This window comes from Gymnoscopelus microlampas, assembly GCF_963454915.1.
Source record: "Gymnoscopelus microlampas genome assembly, chromosome: 5".
Classification (NCBI taxonomy): Eukaryota; Metazoa; Chordata; class Actinopteri; order Myctophiformes; family Myctophidae; genus Gymnoscopelus; species Gymnoscopelus microlampas.
The window spans coordinates 23,950,069-23,962,315 of record NC_139942.1 but is presented as its reverse complement, the minus strand read 5'-3'; positions in this window follow the sequence as shown (position 1 = coordinate 23,962,315).

The following is a 12,247-nucleotide window of genomic DNA, read 5'->3' as shown; positions in this document are numbered from 1 at the left end:
CACCACACCACAGAACAGATCACTGAAACACTGTCACACATCTTGAATGGCTGTTATGCATACAAAGGGATGTACATTGCACGCCACGATAGAATAGTGGAACTCATCGCAAAGGACATATCAAAAAATCATGCACCCTCAGTGAGAATGTACAAACATTCCCGTGTCATTTCATCCATGTTTCATCTCTGTGATAACCCAGACATATTTACATCTTTGACAGCTAATACACCAGATGTTGTTGTGGTTGATGAAGAGTCCAGAGAAGTGTTTGTATTAGAGATAGCCTGCACCTTTGACCCTAGCCTAGAGGAAGCCTTTATGACCAAGGTCATTAAGTACCAACCACTTCTACATACCATCTCAGAGCTGGGCTATAGGTGCAGACTATTTGTTTTTATATTTGGCAGCCTAGGACATACCCACAGACTGGTTGTTAGAGGGTTCCAACAACTTGGGATGCCCAAAAAGGAGGCAAAAAGGCTGGCAAAGTATTGTTCTATTTCTGCTATAATTGGCAGCCGCCACATATGGCGGAGACGCTGTTACTTATACCCATAGAGAAACTGAGTGACATGCTTACTGTATCATGAAGACGTATTCCATGATTTTGTGATGTAATCTCACTGCACCTTTAATATTTGTGTCCCTGTATACTCTCCTTTGTGTGGACATAAATAAATGGTTAAAATGTGTGTGTGTGTGTGTGTGTGTGTGTGTGTGTGTGTGTGTGTGTGTGTGGGGAAATGAACCACCCTTCGCTGACCGCTACAAGATCTTCTGTGAGAGAGTCATCCGCCATGGCTTATAGTTGACCAAGAGGTGCTGAAAATAAACCATCTACGAAGGATGTTCGTAAACACAGTGGAGAAGCATGAGGACCTTGATGCTTTAAACTACAGGTAACTCAAATACCATGTGTGTCTTTGACAGTTCTGGGAAACAAAACAAAAACATTTATGCTGAAAAGTATATTATAGATGTATTCCATCACAAACAAGTCTATTTAAACTAAATTGGCTATCATTGTGAATACATCTTTATCTATACACTTGTGCTCATCTTTCCCTAACATTTTATGTTGCAGGCAGGATAAATTGAAGCGGAGGTTGACCCCTGATTTCCCCCAGCTGGTTTTTCACTGCCCTACCAAGTGCAACATCTCTGAACATACATACATGTCCTTCCTAGGTATTTTAGGAAAAAGGTTTGGTGATGCAAGGCTGCAAGACATACTCAATGAGTCAAGTTGGTGCCCCAAATCCATGAATGGTGTGATCAGTGGTCATCCAGAGGAGATGCAGTCTGCACTTTCATATTTTGTCATATTTGTATACTATTTTGCTGCCGTTGCACTGTCAACCAACATTTCTCTGTGAGTGACACAGAAGGCCTTATCTTGTGGGTGGGTGGGAGGGTTGATGTACAAATGACACATGCTGTGACACACTGTGGTATTTTAATAAATATTTTTATACCATGTGTTGTAATAATTTGGAGCTTTAGTGTATTTATTTTAGTCTAGTCCATTTTTGGCATTATTCCAATCTAGGGGGCTGATTCTCAGCCATTTTGGGCCAAGGAGTGCTGCTTTTTTCCCTACCTTTCAGTACACAGTAAGTTGTGACATTTTCTATGTATGAAATATAAGCTTTTAGCTAAATGTACTATGTGTATGTTTCATTTTGCTGGGCGCCAATCACTTCAGTAGAAGCGTTTTCTTTCTACATTTCAAATATGAGTATACTAAGGCACCAATACTTGTTTCAGGTGTTAGGTACATGTATTTATGACATTTGAGAAAGATTTTGTGTTGCCAAAAACAATATAACACATTTTACAAGCAAAAACAGCAGCATAAGATTTTCGTTTTCACTGTTATATACATTTCTGGCTTGTAACAAAATACTGCAGGATTTTGTGTGGAGACATTTTAACCCAAAGTCCACAAGGGTATTGTCTATGCAAAAATGCATTGAAAAAGTAGATCCAAGACGTGGGAACGAAATTCATTTTCTGGGCACTTTTTGGTGGGTCACCACACGGCCTAAGGGGAAGGGTGAATGCATTTAAAAGTGAATGTTATTTTATTTTTTTGTAAACATAGAAAATAAGGGAATGAGTCCTTAGGATGAATTGAAAAGCAATTATTTCTTTAAACACAACTGTGTTTCATGGTGGAAGAAGTGCACAGACATTTTACTTAAGTAAAAGTAGCAATACCAAAATATAAAAATACTCTATTTTTATATTTACTTATTTGTAAATATACTTACCAAAAGCTAAAGTTCTACAATGTTTGAAAGTAGCCGATCTAGCTTGTATATCGGCTATTTTCAAATGGCTGTGGTATAAAATAGGGCTAAAGTGGTTAATATGTATGTTTTATTATATAACAATTTATATCTGCAAAGTAACTAAAGTTTTCAAATAATTGTAGTAGTGGAGTAAAAGTACACTATTTGCCTTTGCAGGTGTAGTGGAGTAGAAATAAAAGTGCACTAATACTCCAGTACAGTAAAAAGAAAACACTTCATCATTTTCCCAAGGTTCTATGGAACCCAAGCGGGATTCGTACCCGGTCCTCTCACCTTTGAGAAACATCTCACTAACCACTAGACTACCAGTTCAGTTGACATGATGGCTGTATGTGATCCCAAGACACTACACACAGAATGGGGCATCTCACTTCCAGCTGAACCAGTGCTATGTTACTTGAGTAAAAGTACAAAGGTATTGGCATCAAAATATACTTAAAGTACCAAAAGCTAAAGTACTACAATGTTTGAAAGTAGCCGATCTAGCTTGTAGATCGGCTATTTTCAAATGGCTGTGGTATAAAATAGGGCTAAAGTGGTTAATATGTATGTTTTATTATATAACAATTTATATCTGCAAAGTAACTAAAGTTTTCAAATAATTGTAGTAGTGGAGTACAAGTACACTAAATAAGAAAAAGAGGTTGCGCATCAACAATGGGTTTTCTCAGTGGAGTGCTAGACCCAAAGTCAGTATACATATCAAAAAAAGAATTTAAAAAAATCCAAAAAGGTAGCACATCCAAAAATGTCAATCAAATGGAGGACAAATTACTCACATTTCCACTTTTTTATTGGCACACCAATAAAGTGAACGCTTACGCGTTTCGGCTATGAGCCTTCCTCAGAGCATACACTATTTGCCTTTGCAGGTGTAATGGAGTAGAAGTAAAAGTGCACTAATACTCCAGTACAGTAAAAAGAAAACACTTCATCATTTTCCCCAAGGTTCTATGGAACCCAAGCAGGATTCGTACCCGGTCCTCACACCTTTGAGAAACATCTCAATAACCACTAGACTACCGGTTCAGTTGACAAGATGGCTGTATGTGATGACTAGACACTACACACAGAATGGGGCATCTCACTTCCAGCTGAACCAGTGCTATGTTACTTGCGTAAAAGTACAAAGGTATTGGCATCAAAATATACTTAAAGTACCAAAAGCTAATGTAGATGGTAAGAGAGAGAGAGGGAGATTTTCATTTCATTTTATTTATTTCAATTATGGTTTACATGATCACATTCATATTTGTTTTACATATTCCATGACTGAAAAGGAGCAGTTAGAAGATACATCTTATTTATACCTGCCCCTTTCTACCATTAAAATCATCAAATGATTCATCAAAAACTAAAACTAAAAGGAGAAAACTAAACGGAAAAGAAATGAGAGAACAAAGAACGAGAGCACGAGAAAATCACACAAAATTTAACCAGAACTAAAAAACAAACAAAAAAACTTAAAAACAACGACAAAAAAAATGAAGATTAACCATCCAATTCGTACTTGATCATTTTCCCCCTTTTGAACACTCTCTTAAACTGAAACACTGTTGTACAACTCTTCAACTCCTTGCTTTGCGAATTCCATAATTGTATACCTGTAACAGAGATACACATTTGTTTTAATGTTGTTCGAGCAAACAGATGTTTAAAATCATCTCTTCTGTTGGCCTCTTCCTGCGAGTTCAAATTAAATAACTTCTGTAACTGTTTTGGCAACCCTCTGTATTTCGCTTTGTACACGACTAATAATGTTCGTAGCTCAATTCAATCCATTATTTTCAACAAACCTGATAAAATAAAAAGTCTGTTAGTATGTGCTCTGAAATCCTCAATAACCAAAGGAATGGTGTTACTCTCATATGTGTTGCCCCACACTTCCAGACATTTGAGGTAAGGGGGGAGGTAAGGGGGGAGGGGATCTTGAAGTGAATTGATCTAATGTACCAAGCCAAAACAGGTTATGCTAATGCACAGGCTGTCTGATCTCACAAGAACATGGGCTTCACAGTGAAACACATCACAGCAAATGAATACAGTACAGTAACTTCAGTCCTGCATAACCAACCAAGTAACCAAGTAAAAAAATCAGATAGTACATGAACAACTCCGACCATAGTACATGACCAAAAACTACACAACCCAAACCTCTACCAAAGCGGTCTTGCCCTTTAACTTGTGCGATGTTTTAGGCTGACCTAGGATCAGGTTAGTTAGCAGCGACATGAATGGCTGTGCATTTCATTACGTGGTGGAAAGCCTGACACAAGGTTTATGGCTTGACTTGTGTGATGATTATACTGGTTTATATAAATACACCTTTAACCTGTAAATGCAATCAGCAGGACACCGCAGGGAGTTGAACCCCATCCTAGTGAACCAGAAGTGCCATACCAGTGTCTTTTACCTCTTTGACTCATTTACAGGTTGAAGAAACCACATATTAACGTTCACTCTCTCTGAGAGTGTGAATGTTAGAGTATACCTGTGGTCATAATGAGATCTACTTTTGTGTATTTTTTTTATATCAAAGGTCCCTAAAATTACATTTTTAATTAATTCCTGTAAACGTAAAATAGAGAATAAATAAATACACCCATACTAGGTATCCTCTAAAATGTAGTTACGATGGGCACGATTTGCATGAGTGCTGTGACCACTTTTACATTACGTCTAATGAGTGCTCGGGCCTGCGTGTAAGCGCGCATACTGGTTCTTATCAGTGTGACGTCTGGAAATGAGTCTAAACTATTTGAGTACACGTTGTGATAAGCGATCGCTGTTTGTTTCATTTGAACTTTAGCTTGAAGGTCACAGGTGGGTCCAGCTCATCAAGACCAAACCTTAGGCTATCCACAAATAGGGCTTTCACGACTAGATATTTTTACTGGTCGACTAATTTGACCCAGTGGTAGTTTTTTTTTTGCCATTGTTTTAATGCCATTACTATTGTTATTATCCTCCTTCCTTTATTTCTATGCCATTTCAAGGGAAGCGCTTCTGGCACAGCAGCACAGCAGTGTCTCCAAGGATCCTCAAAAGGGGGTTATTGCCCAATAATAGCCTATTATTGGGCATACTTTTGACCCCCTTTTGATAAAAATAAAGGCAGGAGGATAATAATAATAATAATAATAGTAGTAATGGCATTAAAACAATGGCAATTTATTTGATCAACTATTCGACTAGTACCAACAAGGTCGACTAGTGGTTATACTAGTCGACTAGTTGGTGAAAGCCCTAGTGTGTGTGTATGCATGCATGCATACATGTATGTTTCTAAACCACTGTTCTAAATCCTCTTTTTTACTTAAAGGGATATTTCACTTTCAAAAAAACCTTTGGTCATTTTGTCGTCTACTCAGGCCTTTGTGAACCCCCCAGACAGTTTTTAAGTTGCTCGATTCAGTATTTAGATATTTGATATAAATGTTATCAGACATGCCCCCTTCCTATACAAACCATTGTAACTTCAAACTCTATTTTAATCATGTTAGATTCATCAAAAACACCCGTCCTTGGTTTTGGTGACTCATCCTGCCCTCCTAATGAGGGGGCCGTGTTTTTACAATTACTTTTTTCATTCATTTAAAAAAAAAAATTGGAAAATGAAAATTAAAAAAATGATAAAATAAATGAAAAAATTAATCGGAAAAACACGGCCCCCCTCATGCATTAAGGCCCGTTCAAAGTCCCTAGATGGGTCTTTACGTGCGTCAGGCGGTGAGGGATTCCGTCCGTTCTTTACGGACACATGCATAGTCGCTCAGGAGAGAGAGATTGCGCGTACCCAATGTTGCCATGTCTGCTTATTATAAGCGACTTTGGGCTTATATTTCTGTATAGTTGCTTGTAAACAAGTGCGGTTTTATTTGGGCTTGTTTCTAAAGTGTAGTTGCTTATTTGGGCCAATTATTATTTAAACCAGTGATTCTCTAATATATATTGTAGATCTGCTATTTTCATATGCAGTGGTGTAAAGTAACTAAGTACATTGACTTAAGTACTGTACTTAAGTAAATGTTGAGGTAATTGTACTTTACTTGAGTATTTGCAATTTCCAATACTTTTATTTTTACTCCACTACATCTCAGAGGCAAATATTGTACTTTTACTCCACTACAATTATTTGAAAACTTTAGTTACTAGTTACTTTTCAGATATAAATGATGATATTATGAAACATACATTAACCACTTTAGCCCTATTTTATACATAGGCTATTTGAAAATAGCAGATCTACAAGCTCGTAGCTTGTAGATCTGCTATTTTCAAACATTTTTGTACTTTTACTTTTGATACTTTAAGTACATTCTGATACCAATACTTTTGTACTTTTACTCAAGTACATTTTTAATTCCAAACTTTTACTTGTAACAGAGTACTTCTGCATTGGAGTAGTGATACTTTTACTTAAGTAAAACATTTGAGTACTTTTTCCACCACTGTTCATATGTGGCCAAGTCGATTCTTTTGGGCTTGTTTTCATAGACCTGGTTACTTATTTCTCTCACAAAGTCTGGCAACAGGTTACAATGCTATGAAACTAGCATTGTAGCCCAGTGGTACAACAGCCAAAACGTAGTAAACGTGCGTCGGCCTGACGGTGAATGTCGACTGAACGGACGGAAAAACGGGAGCCATAAGTGACGGAGGGGGAGTAAAAAACGACAACGCAAAGAGCGCCGGCGCTCGTTACGTATCCTTACGTCCGACTATGAATGATACTTTAGGAGGGCAGGGTGAGACCCCAGAACCAAGGACGGGTGTTTTCGATTAATATAACATGGTTAAAATGGAGTTTGAAGTTACAATGGGTTTGTATAGGAAGGGGGGCATGTCTGAAAAATTAATATCAAATATCTAAATACTGAATCGAGCAACTTAAAAACTGTCTGGGGGACTCACAAAGGCCTGAGTAGACGATAAAATGACCAAAAGTTTTTTTGAAAGTGAAATATCCCTTTAAGTAAAAGTACCAATACGGCAATGTAGATATACTCTGTTACAAGTAAAAGTCAGAAATTCAGAATTTACTTGAGTAAAAGTACAAAAGTATTGGTATACAAATTTACCTAAAGTACCAAGTAGAAAGTACTCATTATGTAGAATGTTCCATTTCACATTTTTTCAAATGTAAAAAAATAACTTGAAAATAGCAAATCTACAAGCTCGTAGCTCGTAGATCGATTTTCAAATGGCCGAAATGTATGCATAGGGCTACAACTAGTAACTCAAGTCTTCAAATAAATGTAATGGAGTAAAAGTATAATATTTGCCTCTGAGATGTAGTGGAGTAGAAGTATTGAAAATTGGAAATACTCCGGTAAAGTAATTATTCCTCAGATTTGTACTTACTTTACACTACTAGGTTTTAATGGGTTAAATGGCCTGTCTTGGTTCAAAGCCCACTCACCACGACAAGGTGCAGGCCGAGAGTGGGGACAGGACAAGACTAACTCTGACGAGACAACATGAAACATACATTACAAACAAACAAACATGAAACATATATTACAAACAAACGTGAATTACAAACAGATATGAAACATGTATTACAAACAAACATGAAACATGCATTACAAACAAACATGAAACATGCATTACAAACAACAAACATGAAACATGTATTACAAACAAACATGAATTACAAACAAACAACAAACATGTATTACAAACAAACATGAATTACAAACAAAAAGGAAACATGTATTACAAACAGAAGTGAGACCTAGAAGGAGGTGGATGAAGGAGGTGGTGGTGGTGGTGGTGGTAGAAGGAGGGTGATAGAGGTAGGTGGTAGAAGGAGGGTGATAGAGGTAGGTGGTAGAAGGAGGGTGATAGAGGTAGGTGGTAGAAGGAGGGTGATAGAGGTAGGTGGTGGTAGAAGGAGGGTGGTAGAAGGAGATTGGTAGAAGGAGGTGGTGGTGGAGGAAAGAGGGGGTGGTGGAAGGAGGGTGGTAGGTGGTGGTGGAAGGAGGGTGTGTAGGACCTTGTGTTCTCCAGAGCTTGCTCTCCCTCTAACCTCTCTGTTACCTCCCTAAATAACTCTGACCATCACTTCATAACCTTCTCCCTCTCTCTTTCTAAACCTACTCACCACTTGACGTAACCTGAGGTCCCTAAACCCCTCCATTCTCTCTCAACGTGTCGTTTCAAACCAGCTTTCTCTCCATCTCTCAGAGAACAACCTGTTGATCCCAACCAGTCAGGATTCAAACCGGCCCACTCTACGGAAACTGCACTCCTTCACAGAAGTCACAGAAGCACTACATGCTGCCCAGGCTGCCTCCCACTCTGCAGTCCTGATTCTTCTAGACCCATCAGCAGCATTTGACACAGTGAACCACCAGCTGCTCAAGGACACCCTTGTTGACCTAGCCATCGCCAGGGTGGCTCTAAAGGGGTTCTCCTCCTACCTAACTGGCCGGACCTACCAGGTTTCTTGGAAAGATTTGCTCTCCTCTCCCCGCACCCTCCGAACCGGGGTCCCCCAGCTATCTGTACTTGGCCCCCTCATTTTCTCCTTGTACACTAAATCTCTTGCCGCTGTTATCTCTGTGCACAATCTATCTTATCACTGCTATGCCGATAACACTCAAATGTTTCCATCCTTCCCCCACGTCTGCCAAACAGGTGGAAGAGTGCATCACTGCATGTCTGGCTGACTTCTCACAGTGGATGTCTTCACACCACCTCAAGCTGAACCCAGACAAGACTGAACTTCACTTCTTCCTAGCTAAGTCCTGCCCCATGCAAGATCTAACCATTTCTATAGACAACGCCCTGGTAACTTTGGTTCCAACAGCCAAGAACCTTGGTGTTGTCCTGGACAGTCAGCTCTCATTCAAGAGCCACTATCACAGCGGCCACTCAATCCTGTAGGTTTACACTCTATAACATTCGAAGGATCAGACCCTTCCTCACCCAGGAGTCAGCCCAGCTCCTTATCCGGACATCAGTCATATCAAAACTGGACTATGGTAACTCTGTCCTTACCGGCCTCCCGGCATGTGCACTTTAGTCTCTCCAAATGATCCAGAATGCCACAGCACGCTTGGTCTTCAACCAGCCAAACTTAGCACATGTCTCCCCTTCTCTGCTCCCTGCATTGGCTCCCAGTTACTGCCCGCACAGAGTACAAAACACTGACATTGGCCTACAAAGCAACCAAAGGTATGGCACCCCCATATCTTCAAAGCCTGATCCAACCCTACAACCCCTCCCACTCTCTCAGATCAGCTAACACAGGGAAGCTGTCAGAACCTTCTCTAAAACATCCAGGACAACACTCCACACGTCCCAGACTCTTCTCCCTTCTGGCTCCCAACCTATGGAATGAACTCCCCATTGCAGTTAGAACTGCAGACTCACTCCCAATCGTCTGCCCTAATCTGAAGACTCACATCTTCAGACTCCACCTCAGCCCGTAGCACTTGCCCTAGCCTCAACAACCTTGCAGGATTATGCAAAGGCTAAAATGTTAGATAGCATGTTATGTAGACTGATGCCAGGTCATTGTTGACCTGGCATCCTATAGTGTGTATAGGTTCAATGTACAGGCTGATGATAGGTTCTTGGTTTACTTATGTATTAGTTTATTGGTTTACTTATGTATTACTTTATAATTAGATTATTAGTTTACTTATTTATTACTTTATTATTAGATTACCATTTCGATGCATTTGATTATCTTGTGTTGTCCTTGCTTACTGTAAATCACTCTGGATTAAGAGCGTCTGCTAAATGTCTAGATTGTAAATTGTGGTAGAAGGTGGTGGAAGGAGGTGGTGGAAGGAGGGTGGTAAAAGGTGGTGGTGGTGGAAGGAGGTGGTGGAGGAAGGAGCTTTAAAATATAGGCATTTTGCAGCTGCTTAATCCAGAGCGATTAATACATAAACGTAATTAATACATACGTAAACCAAGGACCTATCATCAGCATGTACATTTAAACTATACACTCTATAGGATGCCAGGTCAACAATTACCATCTGATTACATAACATCCTATCGAAGTTACATTTTAGCCTTTGCATAAGCCTGCAAGGTTGTCAAGGCTAGGGCAAGTGCTACAGGCTTAGGTGGAGTCTGAAGAGGTGAGTCTTCAGATTATGGCAGAAGGTTGAGAGTGAGTCTGCAGTTCTAATTGCAATGGGGAGTTCATTCCATAGTTTGGGAGCCAGAAGGGAGAAGAGTATGGACGTGTGGACCGTTGTCCTGGATGTTTTAGCGAAGGTTCTGACCGCTTCCCTGTGTTAGCTGATCTGAGAGAGCGGGGGGGGGGGGGTTGTAGGGTTGGATCAGGCTTTGAAGATATGGGGTGCCATACCTTTGGTTGCTTTGTAGGCCAATGTCAGTGTTTTGTACTCTGTGCGAGGCAGTAACTGGGAGCCAATAGAGGGAGCGGAGAAGATGAAGACATGTGACCCTTTTTGGCTGGTTGAAGACCAAAAGTTCCATTCTGGATCATTTGGAGAGGCTTAAGTGCACATGCCAGGAGGCCAGCAAGGAGACAGTTACAATAGTCAAGTTTTGATATGACTGATGGCTGGATAAGGAGCTGGGCTGACTCCTGGGTGAGGAAGGGTCTGATCCTTCGAGTGTTATAGAGTGTAAACCTACAGGATCGAGTGGCCGCTGTGCACAACAGAGCTGCTCCGCGTTGAAGATCGGGGTCATCTGGGGTCGGGCTTCCTGTTGGCCTTCACCCGACCCCATAGCGAATACATCGGGGGACGTGCCTTCTCTTTTTCACCGAAGTGTACCGTAATGGCTTCTCCTTCTGAAAAAAATAAAGCTACCAAACAAAAAAAAGAAAAATGCTCATTATTAGATTGTTCATAAAATATCATGAAATAACTTTGCTAGATGTTTGCATTGTATAGTTACCTTGCCGTGATGTAACTCAGGTGGGCGAGAAACAAAAAATAGTTGCTCCATTGGTTTGAAATTGATGATCGTGTGACCCCCCCCCCCACACACACACCTTTAAGATGACCAGGTCCAGGCCTGGATTTACACAGTTCCCCCCAACCCAGCCAGAAAAAAGTGACCTTTGGTACCTACCAAAAAGTGACTTTTGGGACCTACCAAACAGTGTCCTTTTGGTACTTACCAAACAGTGACCTTACAAATGAACAAGGTCTTATGGACCTTTTCAAAATGACCAGGTACAGCCTGGATTTGCAGAGGCAGATGAAAACAAAAACTACACTACCAACATAGTCATAGATTCAACGTCGGCCTTCAAACCTGAAAAAAAGAGCAAAAATCTTTAACCACATCATCACACGTACGACCCAAACGGCATCCAACACGAACAGCATAGCTGTATTCACGACAAGCATCATCCAACAAACTGCAGCATAAAGCAACTGCAGCATCCAGCAAAGGAAAAGGAAAAATGACCAGGTAGGACCGTCACAATTATTATTACATAATCGCAAGTATTTGAGATAACCGCAATACTTTTTTTGGGGATCATAGTCATAATCGTTTCCATGTTGAAAAATGTTCATATATTTTTTAAACATTTTCAAAAAATTGTGGAAATAGCCGAACTACATGCTCAAAACGCATCACGACGTGATGCGTTTTGAGCGTGTAGCTCGCCTTTTGTTTACGAAGCCTAAAAAAAGCCAGACAAAGTTTTATTCAAAATGTCAGTAAGACGCAATTAAATAGTTAAATCGCAATTATTTGAGCGACAATTTATCGCCAAGTTCAACGTCATAATGGTGACAGCCCTAAAGAGGTTCCTTACTTTGAGCCGTCTTCAGAGGAAACCCCCGGCCGACCTGGGTCTTTCGGCGGCGGAAACCAACCGGTGTTTAACATCGAGGTGGATACAAAAGCACAGAACGCACTGTCGTGGATTTATGCATCAACGAAGACACATACACACTGTCGTGACACACTGTCGT